General features: G+C 46.9%; 1 protein-coding gene across 5 annotated transcripts in view; it reads left to right on the top strand.

Annotated features, from left to right (window-relative positions):
* PHACTR4 (phosphatase and actin regulator 4) overlaps nt 1–19,416 on the top strand; it is a 65,902-nt gene that overhangs the window by 2,983 nt on the left and 43,503 nt on the right. Inside the window, exon 1 of one of the 5 annotated variants that reach the window (XM_065650756.1) lies at nt 2,363–2,383. The exons of 3 other annotated variants lie outside the window; for them this stretch is intronic. The gene's annotated coding sequence lies outside the window, so the exon portion shown is untranslated. Of the gene's footprint in view, nt 1–2,362; nt 2,384–8,880; nt 8,899–19,416 lie in introns of those variants that run through there. One more of the 5 variants, XM_065650753.1, reaches the window with a different exon arrangement.

Below are 19,416 nucleotides of genomic sequence, written 5' to 3' on the forward strand. Positions count from 1 at the left end.
TAGATCCTGTTCTTGCGTTCCTGGTTCTATTGCTTGAGGTGTCGATTTGTTTTTGATGAGGAGATGTGGAGGTGAGAGGCAGCTTTGGTCCCCAGGTCCCGCTCGGCTGTCCCGCTGTTTGAATTTCTTTGTTTGACTCTATGCTCTGTCCACATTGCACTGGGGAAGGGATGGGGGAGGGAGGACTAATTATCTCCAGAGAGAGGCTTTTAATGATATTAGTTAAAGGAACAGGCTTCATCTCGTGACTGAATGAATTGTGTGAAATAACATGAAGCACTGGTGGCAAAGATAGGAAAATTGAGAGCAGTCCAAATGATTTCTCTTTGCTGAATCCTGGAAAGATATATATATATTTTTTTTTTCCCCAACTGTTGGCTAGCGGTAGCAATGGGAGGAGGAGGGACTGGGTAAACAGATTGTTAACTTTATTCTTTTGTGTTTGTGCTTTTTGGCATGCTGCTTACAAAACACAGCGAAGAATTGCTTACCTACCAGCTGCACAGCCGAGTTCAGAAGTCGTGATGGGCAGCACATTATCACGAACTAATTAACCATGTCTGCTGGATGTCGTGGGGCAAAATAAGGTGCATACTGATGAGGTGGGTTTGTGCAAGTCTGGCACGTCTCGAGCTCCTGCACTGAGCTCCTACTCTCCTCCGGTGATGTGCCTTTTGAGACAGATTTGGTAAAGATCGTTGGACTTTGGTGAAGTGTAACAGCACTTAAACTAGAGGGTTTGAACCTTTTCACTCTGCCGGCTCCAGAAAGCTCCTGCTATGAGTATGAACTTCTTTGCAGACCGGACAGGTACTGGCAGCCAGGTTTTCCTTTAGTTAATTAACCCACAAAAGTGAACCCCTTAATTAGAGATGTGTTGCCATGGATTTAGTTGTCTAAAATCACTGAATGTTAATCCCCACAGTTAATTTTGAACTGGAGGCAGTCCCTTTTGGGCTTCCTTTGTTTCCTTACACTTGTCTGCAGGAGAGGTGAATCTCTATTTTTCTCCCCTGAAGGCAGTTAGCATTTAAGGGTGCAAGCAAGAAGAATTTGGCCCGAGTTCTACTGAGAAGCCTTGATTTATTAATATAAACTTGGATCAAAGTCTGAGAGGCACCGTCCTGTTCGGTGTCTGCACAGTGTTTTGCTCGGGGCTCTCGGTGTTACAAACACGGTGTTGTGGAGAGTGTCTTAGCAAAAAAAAAAAAAAAAAAGAGATTATTTCTACAAGTGGCTTTCAGGTAGGAGGTGAGGATTGCAAGCTGTGTCTGTGCTCATGGAGGTGGAGTTTCCAGAGGTGTTTGCGGATGGGGGAAAAGCCAAAGGTCGTCACCTTCAGAGAATTTGAGCTTTGAACAAACTGTCTAAGCCAATTTTAAGGGGACTTTGGCATTTGCTGTGCTCATGTGCTTTTGGAGGGGTTGTATTCCCTTGTCTAATTCTTCTACTTGAAGTCAAATCAGTAATTTTGATGTTGCTGGCAGAGGTGTGGGGTCATCGGCTGCTGTAGCAGTGCCTGCTGGAAGGGGGATTTCTATCAATATTATTTCTGCCTTGGCAAGAGCTCCCCTGCATGTGCACAGAAGTGCCGCTGGTGGTGTGTTATTGATCACTCTCATCTCCAGAGCCATCTGAAAGTTTTTGCTGGTTTGGTGCATTACCAAGATCCGCAGGACACGAGTTTGCAGGTACGGCTATTACCAGCAACCCATCGTATCCTAGCGCAGGAGAGACCTCAGCGGGTTTACACAGCGATAGAAGTGGGGTCGAAACAGTTTGGACTGGACTTTGCTGGCTGAACATGCTGCCTCAGGCTCTGTGGAAATGCATTTAAAAGAAAAATCTGTTCTGCTGCAATGTTGACAGTGGAAATCTGGATGGATCCATGGAATTTCAGTTACTGATCTGTGTTCCTGTGTGCAGTGACCTTGTGCTGCCTGGGTTATCTTTATCAGCTGGGACCTGGGAGGAGGAGGATAATAATTACTGAAATCAGTGATAGACTGTCTGATTTGTGCCAGCAAGGTTGGTCTTTTATTGTCGGGGATATTAAGCCCAGTCTGTGTGTTGCAAACCAGGTGTAATTTACTGCCACGTGGGAAACAGCAGAAGGAGGAAAAGGGCTGTTATGTCCAATTGGGTTTGTTCCCCTGTAAAGGGTATTTGTGTGATGCCAAAAGAGAGAACAAATAATTAGAAGCAAAGTGTTTTTCACTTACATTTTTTGATTAGTAGCAGCTGAGAAGTGGCATGTTCCCTGTAGAGTCGCTGAAGCTTCGTTCACCTTGTGCTGAGAGTTAAATTAGTGCTTATATCCTGCTCCGAACTTCATCTGTATCCTGTTCCTCCTGGCTGTGGATCGGGGCCAGAGGTGAGTGAGGTCAGAGAATTTTTCATCTTCTACTTCCAAATCAATTTTTTAACATCCAGTCCCACATTATTGACAGAAAACCTGAGATTGCAGGCATGTTTTAACATGATTTCTCTTGGCTCAGCTGTGCCTTTTTAGAGTAATATCAACCTCTGGGTGGAATTGTCGGATGAGTGCTGTCAGGCTCTCTTAGCTTGTGCTATTTTACAGCAGTTTTGAAATCATCTGTGGCTTTGGGCCATCTGGCTTTTCTGTTACCTGTTCAACACAAAGCGAAGAGAGTTAATAGAGGGCCAGAGAGAGGAAACTTGAGGAAAATTCATACCTGCTAACTCAACCTGACACCTAACATTGCAAGAAGTGGGGTTTGCTGTTATTGTTCCGTTTTACTCGTCTCATAAATATTGGAGGTTTTTTTCAGAGTATGAAGATAAATAGGATTTGCAGGGAGGGAAGTGCCTGGGCTGGAAAAAATGTCGTTTCTGCACGTGCTGCTCAGTTTGCTGTTGCTGGTATCTCAGTTCAGGCTGGTTCCTTTGGCACCTCACCCAGCAAGGCTGTTTCTGGGGAGCATTAAGAAAATATCCAGCTCCTCTGGAGGGTGGTGGTGGGTTTGCACAGAATGCATCTGGTGGAAAGAAATCGGGGAATTTTCAAGATTAATTTGCTTGTTTTGAACGTGTTGCAGGGTTAGGCAGGCAGAAACCTGTGTGAACGCATCAGGCTTGGAAAGTAGACTGAAGGAGTGCTGCAGGATGGCCAGATCCCCAAAATCAAGTTGACGGTAGTGATTACATTAATCACTACTAGTTCTCATCTGCTTTTAGCTTTGAAACAAAGCCTTCAATCTGGATTCTAATGACTGGGTTCTGTGTACCTATCAACTAGGGTGAGTCCAGGCAAAATAAGGATGCTTGGGTGGACAGGAGGAGTGATTTCGCTTCCAGCGGTGTTGCTGCCACGCTGTTTGATGTCAGGCAGGTCCCTGTACCTGTTTTATCCTCTCTGTCCTTGCTGAGGTTACGTCTGGGTGTAGTCATACTCATGTTTGTAGCTAGGGGGATGTATTAATGCATCTCATCCTTAAGGGCTGTGATTAGCAGCCAGGTTATACATGTCTGGGTCCCATCATGCTACATGTTGTGCAGTGTGTAAACGGGGCATTTAGTAAATAGAAAATGAATAACAGGGGGAAGCATTTGTCTGAGTAGCAGGTATATGCAGGGTAACTCCGGCATTGCTGCCGTGCTCTGGTTGAATCAGCAGCGTTCCAGTCGTTCTTTCTTCATTTGCACCGCGTCCTCTATTTTATGAACGTGTGATTTAAAGTTTTAGCTCTGCTTTTTTTTTTAATGTTTTTCCAGGTTTCACACTGGACTTTTCTGCCTGTAGATTTTGTTTTCTGTGTTAAGTTCCTTTGCAGGAGAGGATTATCCAGAGCTTTCCTTGTGTAACAGGAACAAGTTTGCCTTGATTCTTCACTAAATTACTGCTGCTCTTGGAAAGTGGTATTTATAAAGCTGCTGTGCTACGTTTCAGTGTGGAAAGGGAGGTGTGGGGAGAAACTAGCAAAAATCTGCTTCACCTTTAATGTGAAATTGTACAGGTGATGCTCTTGCATGGAGAGAGCAGCAATCCTTGCATAAACACTGGATATATTAACATTTCTAACTGGTAAATTTATGGATAATCTCTTCTTTTGGAGGATTTATTCTGATTTGAGAGCATTAGTCTCTGGGAAAATTAAACCTCTTTGAAATCCACTTTGTTCAGACTCCAGAATGGGGAGCTGCTGCTAAGCCGTGCCCGTCGTCCTCTAGCTTTTCTGCGGCCTCGATTGGGAACGCCGTGGAGAGAGACACAGCTGGGCCAGAGGCATCTGCGGTTGGTTTTTAGGTGCTTTATCCAGTTTGTGTCAAAATGGATTTGGAAACTGTTGGCTCCGTTCCTGTGGTGAGTGTGTGCAGCTTTGGGTGCTGCCAAAAAAAAAAAACCCAAAAAACCAAACAAACAAACAAAAAACCCAAAAGCCACAAAACAGAAACCCCCTAAACAAAGTAACCCCCAAAGTAAGGAAGATTAAGTGTTAACGCGAACTGAGAAGCGTCTTAAAGCTGCTCATCTGCACGATACTGCAGGTTTGGGATGCTGGGGGGTGTCTTTGGTGACCCAGATATCGTCTGTCGGCTGGTGCTCGGTGCTTCCGTGATTGCCCAGGTGTCTCTTTGTTCCAGGTAGCTGACTCGCAGCCCTGTGTTTTAATCATAGTTTCTATAGCAGTGAAATCTTTACTGAGAGGGTGGAGTTCACTTTCAGTTCACTGCGGGTTTTTCATGAGTATTATGGCTCATTCGTTCATGTGCTCTGATCAGAGTTGTCATTTTTATGGGGGACTAATGTTGACAGATATTCTGCATTTGCAGTGCATGTCGTGGGTACTGAAAAAATTCTGGCTTTTTTAGTAACTGGCACGAGCATTTCTTAAGGTTTGTACCTTGCTGTGTGGCCGCAATGCTAAGTAAATGCAAAGAGGAGGATTCCTCATGTTGGTGTGAGATGTTTAGCTTCTTACCTTTCGATTATCAGTTAAGATAGAGCTATCTCATTGTATAAGATGAGTCCTGCATGCTCCACAAATTGTTCCCTTGGGGTTTGACATTATCTTTTGGCTCATAAGTTATTGGGACACTCTTTACAACTGCTGTTCAGTCCTGTTTTACTGGAAACTCAAATTCTTTGGTATTTCCAAGGTGACTTTGCTGCAGGAAGCTATTCAAGCCTTCCTTCTTAACGCCAGTAGCAAGGGGTTGATTTGCATGATCAAGCTAATGTGGATAGCACTTTGTTGTGTATTTAAAGCCACATGTCGTTCTGCTTTTGTGTCCTATAAAAATAAGGTGCATTCTTGAACTTGAGCACAATGTTGATCCTGGAGAAATGCGTTTAGCTGGATGTGTCCTGGGTGGGCAGCACTTGGGGAATGACTGAATGTGCTGCTGGTGGGTTGGGCTTCAACAAAACCTCATCTGGAGTTGGTGTTACGGTTGTTCTCGGAGAAGCACCAATGGCACGTGTTGTTTTTCTGCACCGATCGTCCACTCTCTTCATTTTTGCATCTCTTTGGAGCACGAACGCTTTAAAAGCAAATAAAGCGTTCTGATTCTGATGGGGCACGTGACTTGCTTGTGACAGCGAGGGCGGTTGAAATAGGAATCTGTTGGGAACGGGTTGGTATCTGCATTAAACAGAAGGAGAACTTGTCCATTGCCAACAGGCTGTCAGGGAGATGCTGGTTAAAAATCATCACGCTTAACTGGCTGTGTGCTGGCTCCCCGGGAACAGGCGGACTTGTGCCCATGTCCCCAAGGTGAATCGTGTTTGGGTTTAAATTGCTGTGCAAAAACGGCCAGTAAAGCACTTGGGAACGTGGTGGAGCTGGGGTGGCGCGTTGGGCTCCGTCAGCGATGTTGGTCTCACCCTCCGTGGTGACGGGCTCCTGTTATTGTCGGTGACCCTTCCACACCTGTCCCTTGCAGTCAGGGATCGCAGCAGCTTTGCCAGTTACACAGAGACTTTGCAGGTAAAGTGGAGCTCCCTGGTTTATTTGCCTTTTCTGTTACAGCCTTGGAGGCAGAAACACTTCAGTTCTTGCTTTCTGACTGTAGCAGCTGGGACATGAGATCTTCTACACCTGCATTTGTGGAGCCTTCTCGCAGTTGCAGGCTTGAGTCTTAAATTCGGTGTCTCCACGAGCTGTGTCTTCAAACAGAATTACTTGCTAGAAAGCTGCGTTTCTGCTGGCTCATACTAACCGAGCTGAGCTGCCTTGCAGTTGCTGATTGTCTGTATTTGAAGTGGCTGTTGTGGGGTGAAATGTTTGCTGTCTTTTAGCAGAGCACTTATCAAATAGTTTCATTCAGTGCAGTCGGCTTTTGAACAGATAGGATAGATTTTTGTGAGCCTGGGCAATCACAGCAATTGTTTTGCGAGGTGAGACATTTCTGTTTTGATGGGCGGGAGAAATAACAATGTTGTGTGATTCATAAGAGCAGTGAGTCTTTGGGTTTGGATTGGTGAATTTTTATTTTTTTTCTTAAGGGATATTAGCACTTTTCTTCAAAGAAATATGAGTTGAAAGCCAAAAGTTAACACAAGCGGTTCCTGAACGGTGCCTGTTGCTGCTGAGAATCCAGCTCTGCCCTGAATACCTGCAGACCCGAGGGACGATGATGTTGGGGGCAGGTCCTGCTGGAGTGAGCGGGGCACATCGGTTCCCATTTCAGCATTTTATTGCCTGCTCTCAGGGCTATCGCTTCCTTTGCAAAGGGGTTATTTCCTTCCTGTAACATGGTATTGAATGAGAGGAGGGTGTGAGAGAAAGTGACAATCTGGAGTTGTCTGTGGTGAGGACTGTGCCATTGCATTTTAAATTTAGTCACATTTACTGTTGCTATCTGGGGACAGCTGGGGCAGCGAATTTGTCAGCTGGATCTGCCGGTTGAGAGGCACAGCCCTCAGAAATCAGAGTGCTTGTGTGTTTTAGCGGATTGCAAGTTTAATTGGCCAACATGCGAGTTTGAGCTGGTTTTGTGGCTGATTTATGTTGTGATCCCTTAACAAAACAGCTCTTGTGGCGGCAGACTCTGCCATCAGGCTTTGTGTCTCGGGCTGCCGCAGTACAAAGGTTTTGCTGGGATTGGAGCAGGTTTTCTGTGCCGTCCGTGCCTCTCGTGTCCATCTGTCTGTGCTGGCTGAGGGAGAGCTGGAATTTGGAAATGCTTTTAATTGTGCGGGGGAGCAGGTGGCTTTCCATTGCATGGGTTTACAATGAATTGTTTATTCCGGTATAGATTGGGGTAGGGTTTTGTTGCTGTTTGTTGTTCCAAGAAAATGGGAGGAATGAGGGGCAGAAAGGGTGGAACTGGTTGAACTGGAATTCCCGGGTCGTTCTTGGCCTTTGGCTGTGAACAGCAAGGTCCTGCTCGCTTCAAAACCTGGGGCTGGCAAATCCCGACACATTAGGATCAGTTGGTGCTTCAGGTTTTTTGCTCCTAAATATATTGCAAGAATTGAATAAGAGTTTTGTAGCAGAGATCTCAAATATTCTTATAAATGTGAGTGAGCAGGTCCTGCTTTGTTGCTATATTAGATACTCTGAGAGCATCTCGCATAGATACTCATGTTTTGGTGACCGAACTAGCTAAAAAAGCCTTGGAGAGATAAGGAGAGCACCTTCCCGTTGGTGTGGAAAAAGGAACAGAGGAGGAGTGGGCGGGATCTGACGATTCACGTCAGATCTTTTAAGCCTGGTTGTGGAGCTGCAAGCCGGACTCGATGCCTTCCTAACCCAGTTTTATCCCTTTCTCAGTGACAGCAGACTCTCCTCTCCAGTGCGAGCCGCCTGGTTTGGGTTGCAGCTGTGTAAACACCTCAAACCGTTTGAGCTGCTGAAGAAGAGGTCCTGAGTGTTCGCTCCTGCCCCTTATCCTCACACAACTGTTTGTGGGCCACGTGACAAACAAACTGAGGAACTGAAGTGGATTAAAACCAGCTGTTTCTGCACCAGGCTGGTTCTGCCTGGGGTCAGCTGCTTGGTGAGATTCCCGATGCCACGGGCAGAGCTGCCCTGTGAGCTGCCAGGCGCCTCGGAAACTACAGTTTTCATTAAATTCTGTTTTGGGGTTCATATGCAGTTGCTCTGGTTTGCATTTGGCGGTTGTGCCTGCATGCCCTTACCTGGTGCTTGCCAAGGAAGCTTTCAGGTTTAGCTGTTTCTCCAGTTTCATTTTCAGTTCAAACTAGCCCGAAAAAAGCTGTGATGCTGCAGGTGTGGAAGAGCTGTGCTGAACTCTGCGGGGTTTGGATGGTTTGTCACTGGAGGGCTTTGACTTCCCCATGTCCTGAGAACCTCATCTCCGTCTGTCCAACCCCTCCAGGGATGGTGACTCCAGCACTGCCCTGGGCAGCCTGTTCCAATGCCCGACAGCCCTTTGGGGAAGAAATTGTTCCCCAGGTCCAACCTCAACCTCCCCTGGCGCAACTTGAGGCCGTTTCCTCTCGTCCTGTCACTTGCTTCGTTGCCCTTTCTCTGAACTCGCTCCAGCACCTCAAGGCCTTTCTTGTCATGAGGGGTCCAGAACTGCCCCCAGGATTTGCGGTTTGGCCTCCCCAGAGCCCAGCACAGGACGGTCGCTGCCCTGGTCCCGCTGGCCACACCGGTGCTGGTACCAGCCAGGATGCTGTGGCCTCTTGGCCACCTGGGCACACGCTGGCTCGTGTTCAGCCGCTGGCACCAGCACCCCCAGCTCCTTTTCCTTTTCCAGCCGCTCTTCCCCAGCCTGCAGCGTTCATGGGGTTGTTGTGACCCAAGTGCAGGACCCGGCGCTTGGCCTTGGTGAACCTCAGACAACTGGGCAAAGCCCATGGATCCAGATCCCTCTGTAGAACCTTCCCACCCTCCAGCGGATCAACACTCCCACCCAACCTGTTGTCTGCAGCCGAGCTCCTTATCTCGCATGGCAGAGGTATGCGGCAAATCTGTTGAGTGTGTGTGTGCCCAGTCACGGTGTACGTGCTGGAGAGGACTGTCAGCAGGGCTGAGTCTGGGGTTTGCTCCTTAGAAGGGCATGTTGTGCTGGGGAGAGGATGGAGAGGGCGTTGGACTGTGCGGCTTTCTGTGGACACATCTAACGGGGATGGGGGCGGGTTTGTGTTGTGCCCTCTCCCTGTGGGTACCAACATCTCCGTGGAAGCATGGGCCATGCTGAAAAATCTTTATTTGCCTTAAAATGGAATATTTCACCACCTGCTACCTTCTGTAAGAACTGAACCAAGGTGTGTTTCACGTGACTGGTGTCAGCTTTCATTAAAAATGAGTAAGTTTTCCAGCTGTAGGTAAAGATACAGTCTGAATGTGATTTCAGCATATTTTTACATTTCCAGAAATGCTGTCAGCTTATACTCCTGCCTGCCTGATACACACGCAGGTTTCGAATTCCTGGGGCTTACTCAGAGCTCCCTTTGAAGCCTTAAAAGCCTAGCAAAGTGCTTTTTGTTTATTTTTAGTTTATATGGCTCAGCATGGACTTAGGTCCTGCTAGTGTTAACATTTTTTTCTTAATATGCCTTTTCAGTATTACATTTCTAAGTGATCACATTCTCCTCCGAGTTCACTCCTTTTTCATCTATTTTCTTGCTCTGATATTAAGTCCATGCCCAGAAACCTTCTTGTTTGAAATGTGCTGGCAGTGCCAGTGGAGGTGGAGGGGGCGGGGGGTACTTTTGTAACCGTTCCTTGTGCTGGCACCTCTCAAAAGCTCTTGTTTGCTGAGCAAACCAGCGGTTTGTGGTGTGTCGATAGTTGTGCTTGGGGGTGCAGGGGGGTCACGGAGCGTGTTAACGACCCTGCTCTGATGTCCAAGGACACAGCAGTTGAGCAGAACAGAAATCCGGCGTAGGCGAGCGGTCACCGGAAGTCACAGCTTACAGGTCAAGCTGCTCTTTTTTTAAGGTTTTGTTTTTATTTTTCCGTATTGGATTTTGATTCTCTTGATGCTTCGCCCTTCCACATCGTATCTGTGCCCTGATCTGCTGGGCTGAAGTGGATTCCTCTTGTTTAATTTTGCGTGGTCAGTAGAAACAGTTTTCACTGTGTTTTCTTGGCCCAGACCAACTTGGCGGCGTCAGGTGAGATTTGCCTGCTGGGCTGCGTGTTTTTCTAACCATTGTTACGGTGGAAGGTCCTTTTGTGGCTGAAAAGCAGCTGTGATAGTTTGCTGAGCTCTTTAATGCAGCTCAGTGTGTTGGCTGGAAATTATAATCTCAAAATTGAGAGTTAGTAGAGCGGCAATGAGAGCGGGTTGGAAGAAACTTTCCCGTTCTCGGTGGAGTTTCAGGAGATCACCGCTGCCTTTTTTTCAGATTATATTCTCTGAGGTTTGGACGATTGTATCGGTGCAAAACCTCCCATGGGCCTGACAGATGAACAGCCACATGTGAATTGGCAACAATATTGATCCTTCCCCTTCGGACCAGCGTTAAGGCGCAACTTTCCCTGGAGGTTAAACTCAATTTAGGGCATATTAGCTCAGATTGCTGTAGTGAGCACGATCCTCATGCAAACAGTGTTGCTGCTTCATAAACTTTGTACCACAGCAATGAGAACTACAAATTATTAATTTTAAAAGATTTAAAAAAAAAAAAAAATTTAAAAATGTTCTTGTTCAGAGGCTTTATTGGGTTATTTTCACGGCGGGATTCCTCACTGCCTGTACATGTTATTAAGAGTTTGCCAGATCAGTACTGGGAATTAATTTCTCCATTTTCCTGGTTATGGCTGGGGCACCTTTTTATTCAAGCTGGGGCTGTGGAACACAAGAAGAATAAATTGCCTGGGGAGGGTTTCTTTAAGGAAATTTGATACCTTAATTAGAAGTAATTAGAAAATATTGTGGTGAGACTGTGAAGGAGAAAATAAGGCACTACGACTGAATTACAAACTCTACCTGAACTGCTTACTGTTTGGCAAAATCTGAACCAAATCGGAACCAAAACCAGATTAAACGTAAGGCTCCTGTAGATACGATGACGTGATCCCAGAGTGGCCATTCAGAAAGAGATTTAATTTTAAATATCTGAGCTGTGTCCAGTTAACAAGTGTTGACTCTCTGGGTCGATAAAGGCACCTCAACAGCGCAGGTTTCCTGTATCTCGCCTTCTTTCAAGTGAGAACATTGCGTTGCCTTTCGGTATGGAATTCGATTAGAGGTGCCTGTTTTATGTACTCGAATGTGCGCCGGTGAAAGCTCAGGGTTTAATCAGATTGCGCGTACCCTGCGGTTTGTTTATCCTGGGAAGGAGACGGGGAAGGAACGTGCGAGGTTCCTTGGGAAGGGCCCACACGGCAGGTCTGCAAATCCAGCTGCTGGCTTTTCAGAGTTCACGTGAGCTTGCCGACAAATTTTAGTGCTTTAATAGTGGCCAAAGTCATTCCTGTCGCTTCTTAAAAAGAACCGCTCCACAAACTGGCTTTGCGAGTGGCTGCGAGACGAGAAGCGGCCTCATTTTGGTGAGGAAATGGCGGTTGCAAATGAAATTGTCTATCGAGTCATAATTACGGGGGCATTACCGCAGCATCGCAGTGTGTACTTGGCTTTTTATTGAAAGTTTGACAAAAATGGAAACCGCAAAACTTAAGGCAAAGGTGGTTTGTATTTTCCCCCAGAAGCAAATAAGTAACCCTATTATTATGAGCCTTTTGGGTGTGTGTTCTAGTGCAAGGCAGACACAGATTATGTAGAGCCCAGATGCTCTGTGCAGCCCACAGCCCTCAACGGCCCGCCTTAATGGTAGGTCCAGGATGGAGATTTTTGGTGCTGATATATCCAAACAAGCTCATTCTTACGCTTCGCGGCAGACGGCTCCAAGCAGAGGACTGAGCTCACGTTTTCAGCAGCATTTGTCAGGTTAACATGGATTTTGTTCAATAGATGCACTTTGACCTGGGAAGGCCCCGTGGGGTTGTAAAAGCAGCTCTTGCTCCTTCAAAAGCTTCCTCAGAAACGGTGAAGCTTTTTCGCTCAATCAGTGCTGAGACCTAATGAATGTGACAATTATCTCTGATCAGGCTTTTGCGACAGAGGTGTGAGATTCTTGGATACTTTCTGTACAAATTCAGAAAGGATGGAAAATAATAGCTAAAATTGGTTGGAAAAAAAAAAATTAACTATGTGCAGTCGAGTGCAAGTTGGCAGGTGCATTTATTTGTATTGTGACGTTGCTATGATGATTCCGCTTGCTTTGCAGTATTGGATTTTATTTTCGGACAAGCTGTCCCATGCGTTCGGGCTGCTGCAATTTCTTCACCCAGGAGTCAGTAATCCTCTCATTTCCAGTTGTGTCCATGCTTCTGTATGGATAGAGTCGGTTAGAGGGGTTTTTGAGTGAATCGAAATTCCCTGCGAGGCGTGGTGCAAGAGCAAACTGTTGTAATGACCAGGTACATACCGATCGCAAAGGAGTTTGAGTTTCTGACAAACCCTATTGTGCTGAAATTGGTTGTGCAGAAAGACGTGATGGAAATGTGCCCGTTCCAAAGGTGAACCAAGTGTGGAGCTGGGATTTCACAGGAGCTACAACCTTTAGGTACTTTCGGGAGACCTGCCCTGTGTCTACCGTGTTTTCTCCGTTTAAAAAAAAAAAAAAAAAAAGCTGAGGTTAGTGGGTTTTTTGGTGGCAATGGAACAAGCTGCAAAAAGATCTGGGTGAAAACAAAACCTTTAATTGGCGGCCTGCTTTTGGGGTGGTTTAAGGCAGTCTGGCTGACTTTGGGGGTTGAAACCAAAGTGCTTAATGTTTAATATGTTGTGTGTTGCTTTATAGCCTTTAGGGGAAGGGAAAAAAAGGCATTTCAAGACTTCTGCTTTTAACATTCACAGGTCTGAGGAATAGGGACCACACTCCTGCATTCCTTCCCTTTACACCAGTATAACCCTCCGTGAAAGGTGAATCGGACTCCAGGCATTTCCCAATCTCCTGTGTACTTCCTATTACTGCACTAATTAGTTTACAGAGGCCCTGCTGGGCTGTGATCTGGGTTTGCAGAGGCTCAGCTGGGGTTTTGTAGCTGCCCAGGGACGCTCTGGTGGCTCGAGCACCAATAACATTACTCCTAATGCAGGGCTTTTACATAGTCAAGAATTCAGTTTGTGATCTCATGCTTTTTGGAAAGAAGGAGAAGTAGAAAGTACAGCTTAGATTTTGGGCAAATGAGCTCTGCACCTCACATATTCGTTGGGTTTTGCTTGCAGGATGCTGAAGCAAGTGCTGGTGGAGCTGGTTCATTTTGTTAAGTCTCACTGTGCAAAAATGAATTTGGTACACAAATAACTGGCATCCTCTGTGGAAACTACACATACAGCAAGTTCTTTTCCTTCTCTCTTTTTGGAGACAAAATGTGTGAATTGCATTCTTCAGTATACGAATTTATTAACACTCACATTTGAGGATTTGTATGTATTAAGTAGTGTGTTTTGGTTTTGTGGATGTCTCAAACACATTTAATATCCTGGTTTTAATTATATCAAGCTTGGTCTTGTGGCTTTTTAAAAATTTCAGCCCTGGGTTGCTCTTAGTTCTCATTTCTGCTCTTTGCAAACGGGCTGTTCTGTTAATTCTGTGTTGTAATTAAACGTACATCTTCTGCTGTTGGAAAGATTTCTGCAGTTTTGCAGCTGTGGTGGGGAGTTCAGAGTGTTTTGTTTCAGGTGTTAATGTCGAGTTTTCTCGTGGAGCCAAGCTAAAAAAACTTGTCTTTTATGAAGCTTTTCCAAGCTGAAACCTGCATTGCTGAACGTTGGGCCGACAGCTGATGAAATGGAATTTTGAGAGGATGGGGCACTAAATACCAGCTGCACACAGCCCTGTGGTAACCGGCGGGTGATGAGCGCATCTGTCGGGCCTTCTAGGGGAAAACTTCCACATCTACTCAACAGTGGAGGTAAATCTCAAGTTTTCCAGTTTCGCTGTCAGCCAGGGGTCCAGAGGGTAAATAGGGTCTTGTTCTGGGTGATTTAGAGCTTCTGTCTTTCGGGAGGTGGCTCAAGGAACAGCCTCGCTGCCTCCCTTTGGACGCTCTCACTCCGCTTCCACGATAATAAGAACGAGAGCATCTGTCCTCTGCACAAATCAGCCATTCTGCTTTAATTTTCCCCTCTGCTTTAGTCGGGAAGATAATTTTGGTAGACGCAAAGCCCTTCAGCTGCTTCAAGGACAGGGAGCGGGGAAGCTGGTTTATATTCATCCTGCAGGTTGGTTTTTTCCCCTGGATGCATCCACACCCCTAGAGCGGTTGAGCAGCTGCCAAAAGGGCTGGAGGCGAATTATAAGTGTTTACTGTACTGATAGCGAAACAAAAATAGCATTTGTCGCTGGGAGCTGGCTTTGTTCATCGCCATGCCATGCTTTCCTATCGGTTGCTGGCTTTTTGTTTAAAGTTTGGTAAATACGGCTCATTCAGTTACCTGAAACACCTGAGAGAGGCTATAGTGGCTTTTTGAGAGTTTGTGTGATCTGTTCCAAGTAGAAATATGAAAAAAAAAATCACTGTGTTTAGCTTGTTAGCTGAGTAAGGAGTCCAGGTGCTACTCGGAGAGTCATCTATGAGGCAGCAGTTTCTAGGAAATAATATTGCAAATTTTAAATTGGTTTTGAATTGCTTTACAAGATAAGTTAATCCTGTCTTGAAGAGGGGGAAACCGAGGCACAGGTAGAGAAGGGGCCTTGTCCAGAGTTGAATGTGCTGGTCTGTAGCAGAGCTGCGAGCGAAGGTGGGTCTGGAACAGTTCAGTGTTCTGCATGGTGTGTCAGTGAGCATTTTTAAGGTTTACTTTGCACAAGTGATGAAAAAAAACCCACTCGCCTACCACATCTCGCAGCCCCGGAGGATGCAGCTGCCTTCCCTTTCCAGTTCCTCTCTGCTAATGTAATATTACTGTGCCACCCACAGGCAGCTACCACGCTGCTGAAAAATATTTGCCGTTTGGATGAGGAGCCAGTTATCGGATGTTAAATCCGTGATGAGAAGCCGCTGGTTTAATTTGCTGCAATATCTGCTGTATTTAGATTTCTCAAACCTAGTTATTCTAGTATTCTATTTAAATTGCATTTGTAGTTGTTGTACTATTTTCTGATTTACTCACTGTTTCCCACTTCTTCCACAAACCCTTGTGCCAAGCAGCTGCTGTGTTCCTGCTCCACAGCAATTGCTCTCCAGCAAGTGCAGAAATTCAAGCCGCGTTCCAGTGCGAACCATCAGGATCCTTGTGAAGAGAGAGAAACTGCAGGGCTGTTAATTATTCGTGCACCCCATTCATTAACGTGTTGCCAGATTAGGCTACGAGCACAATTTGGTTTAATCTGTGTCGTTCTATTGAGAGGGAATACTCGGATTTACCTCCAGGACGCACAGGAGTTGATCTCTGCTCTGGGCGCGATTAGCACGGAACAAACTGGGTCAGCAGAGGCTGCTTGGAGGGTTTGAAAACCAGCGTGGCCATTTGTAGCAGAAGATGTTCAAACATCGTAACTGAAGGAGCAAACCAAGATTTTTAGGTGGAGTTGATGTGTTGTTAGATGAAGCCAGAAAAACAGCCGAGCTTTTTGGCAGCCGCTGACCTGCAGAAGGGCTCGTGCATCTCTGCACCTCTCGGTCCAACAGCAGGTTAACTTTACCTTCGCACCTTGTCTTGGAATTTACAGTGGTGCATTGGACGTGATTGATCTGTTTAGGCTTTTTAAGAATTTCCCTTGTGATATTTAAACTCCTGTCTGTGCACCCGCGCTATAAGCTGCCCCTTGGGAGAACTGTTCTGTGCTGTTGAGTTATTCTGCTTTGTAGAACAGAATTTTAATATTGTTTACCATGCTCTTAATCTTAGGGCTGGCAGATAAATCAAGTTACTTTAGCCCTTCCCCTGGGGACTTCACGGCCAGCATACCCGTAGCATTAAGTGGAGTTATCTCAGCTTTGCAAAAATCCGCTCATCTGTCTTCCTGGAATGAGTAATTGATTGGTGAGAGAATAAAATGTTGATTTTGAGTTTGCTTGTTTGGTTGGGTTTTTTAATTGCATTTATAAGACGGGATGGACATCCAGATCTGGTGGGGCAGTTGGGAAGGTTTTGCTTTTTGGAAACCTCAGCATCTGGGTTTGATGCCCTGAGAAGGGTCCTGGTGATGGTTTGGTTCAGCCTTTCAAGGAAAATGTACCAAGCTAGGGATGAAAACTCAGAACCTCCCCGGATAGCCTGTGTGCCGAAAGAGCAGGCTGCCTTTTTCTTGTGCCCCGTTTTTTGTTATAATCGTGAGTTCTTGCAGGAGCAATCTGTCGCTGGGCGCATCTCTCATCTGGATTTGGCCTTCTGGGTGCTGCTGTAGTAATATCATTTTTAAACAGCATAAAGCAAAGGACTGAACTAGCATAATGAATTATAATATTATACTTGTTTACTGACTGTTACTAGCGCCATATTAGGTCAAATTAAAATATATTCTAGGAGGTTGTACGGTTTGGTTTCATTTCATGGCTACATCACTTAATGGTCTGTATTAATGCAGAACTTTGGTCCTCAGGCTACCGGGTGTTTTTTAACGCTTCCCTCTCCCTCCAGCTGATGGGTGCAGTTCAAGACTAATAAGAACATCCTTTCTCTCCCCCACATGCTTTTTTTTTCCCCCAATACAGCCTCTGGCTTTGTCTCTCATTACAGTAAAACCCTGTAGTAGCTGCCCGGCTGCTGTCATGTCCCTCTCTGGAATGGTGATTTAGAGCTGAGCCAGCATGGAAACTGGCTTTCCACGCCGGAGGCAAACCCGTTAGCAGACGCTGCGGAGAACTAATGTGGCACTTGTGTTTGGAAGAGTTGTCAGTTCGCTAGTTTAGTTGGGAAAAACAAGCAACATTGGCTTGGTTTTCAGTTGGACTTTTGGAAGCATCCTGTAGTCTTTTGAAGCTGTCGGGTGTTGCTGGAGGAGATGAGCAGTGCTGGATCAGAAGTGCTTGTGAGGACAGGGGTTCAGCTAATGAGCTTCGCTGGGGAGGAAGCTGAAAATGTAGTGTTCAGGAGGATATGGGGATGTGTTGCTGAAAACGAGACCATGGGAAAGTGGGTAAAACTGAACTATGTGGATTGATGGAGGCTGGAAAAAACAGTGGCAGCTTAGTGTGCAGCTTCGTGGTGACATGATGTTTGAGGCTGTCAAGGTCTTGTCCTTCCCAACACACCGTGTGCTCCTCTGAAAGAGTTTAGTTTGCACCGGGGTCGGCTCTGATTGTGCCCGGGCGGCTGGATCAGTGCTGGACAGGGGAGAGGGTGGGAAGGCATGGGAGGAGGTCTGGAATCACAACGTCCTGAGCTGGAAGGACCCACAGGGTCATCAAGTCCAACCCCTGTCCCTGCACAGGACACCCCACAGGTCACCCCGTGTGTCTGAGGACGTTGTCCAGTCTCTTCTTGGACACTGTCAGGTTGGGGCCGGGACACCTCCCTGGGGAGCCTGTTCCAGTGTCCAGCACCTCTGGGTGAAGAACCTTTTCCTCATGCCCAACTGACCCTCCCTGGCACATCTTCTGCCGTTCCCTGGGTTCTGTCACTGTCACAGAGAGAAGAGTTTGGTTCCTGCCCCCCCTGCTCCCCAGCTGAAGCTGCAGCCCCATGAGCTCTGCCCTCAGTCTCCTCTTCTCCAGGCTGAACAAACCCAGGGACTTCAGCCGCTCCTCATACGGCTTCCCCTCCAAACCGTTCACCAGCTTCGTAGCCTCTTCTGGACACTCTCTAGCATCTTAATCTCTTTTTTTATCCTGTGTCCCCAGCCCTGCACACAGTGAATGCTCCAGGTGAGGAGAGCGGAGCGGGACATCCCCTCCCAGCCTGGGCCGTGCTGTGCTGGACGCACCAGGACTCTGGGCCTGGGTGGGTTTGTTTCCCCAGGACCGCATCCCAACCGGGATGCAACGAAGCTGAGCACATGGGCTGGGACAGCTGAAATTGTCGCTTCAGCAGAGAGCGCGGTAAGACTTGAAGGAACAGGGTAAAAAACCAGCGTAGAAAATATTAGAGCATGGCTGCGGGGCTGTCGTTTTCTATTGTGTGAGGATTAGCTGCCTTGCTGGAAAAAAGCCATCACCTTGCTGCTGAGAGTGCAGAGACGGGTCAATGGAGCAAGAATATATTCTTAGATTGGTAGAAGAGCTGGGGGAAAAAAAAGGTAAAGTGTTTGAACTAGCAAGGCAGACAAAGGCTGTGGTTCTGCTCGCTGCAATGCTGAGCAGCAGCAAGAGGCTGCAAGGCTGGGGATCCCGGGGCGGTGAAAGGAGCTGTGCCGGTAACAGAGCAATTTCCTACAGCGTCAGGGCCAGGGAATGTGTGAGCACGTTGAGGACATGAATATTCAGGGCGGCTGTGCGTGTGTCATGCTAAAGGAAATGCAAACTCCACATTTTCTCAGGCTTACGTACCTGGGAAACGTCAGCCAGTAGGGGATAAAAGTAATTTTCTGTTCTGCGGGGCAGGTTATCTCAAACAGCTTCCCAGTCAGCCAGTCCTGGTTCGTGCTGGCAGCAGGATCTGCGCTACGTAACCCGTTGCTTCGGTGAGAAAGTGCCTGTTTCTCAGCGCAGGCGGAGACGTGCGCTCCTGCTTTGGCATCCTCGTGGCGATGCCGGGAGTCCTGCCTTTGCCCCCCTTGCTCTACTCTGGCATCGCTTTGTCTTTTTTTGCTTTTGATGTGCCTTTGATGCTCGTTCCATTAAGAGATGATTGCGGATGGAGTGTTTTGCTCAGGATCCCTCCCGCCGCGGGCCGCGGTGCTGTCAGGCCATGACAGATGTCCTTGGTGCGTCCAGCGAGCGTCCGGCTGCCAGGATTAGTATTCCAGGCACAAATGTGCCCCTTGGAATATGCAAAGCTCAGCGCAGCCCGTGCAGGAATGCCCTTGAAAGGCAAATTAGACTGATCTCTTGGGAGTGGGAGGGTTGCTGTCATCTGTGCTGAGGTTCAAGTAGGTTTTGAGGTGTCTGGTTTTGTTTTTCTTCTGCTTTCCCTTCCCAGAAGGGGTTGCTGAAAGGGCAGGACGGGAGAGCTTGCCTGCAAACACCCCGTACAGCAAAGATGCTGCTAACTGGGGTTTGGGTGAGATGCTGACTTGATAATGACATTTATAAAAATCATCATGGCTCTTCTGCTTTCAGTGAGGAGCATTTGTTCTAGTTTTTGCAAATGCTGCCCTTGATGCAGCCTTCAGAATAGACACATTGCGTGGATGTACCAAATTGCGCATCCAAAATGCGTGCGAAAGCTGGATTTTAAGTGTTAATGGACTAAGCTGGAGGGATTGTGAGGGTGTTTCCCGAGGAACCCCGTGGTGATCTGCCTCTGAAATGAAGATCTGATGTTCTTGGGCTGCCCAGGAGTCTGCACGGGTAGTGCTTCTCTTTGCTGAGCTGATTAAACGCTATGATTACCAACAATGCTCTGAGAGTTTAA

This window comes from Caloenas nicobarica, chromosome 23 (assembly GCF_036013445.1).
Source record: "Caloenas nicobarica isolate bCalNic1 chromosome 23, bCalNic1.hap1, whole genome shotgun sequence".
NCBI classification, from domain to species: domain Eukaryota; kingdom Metazoa; phylum Chordata; class Aves; order Columbiformes; family Columbidae; genus Caloenas; species Caloenas nicobarica.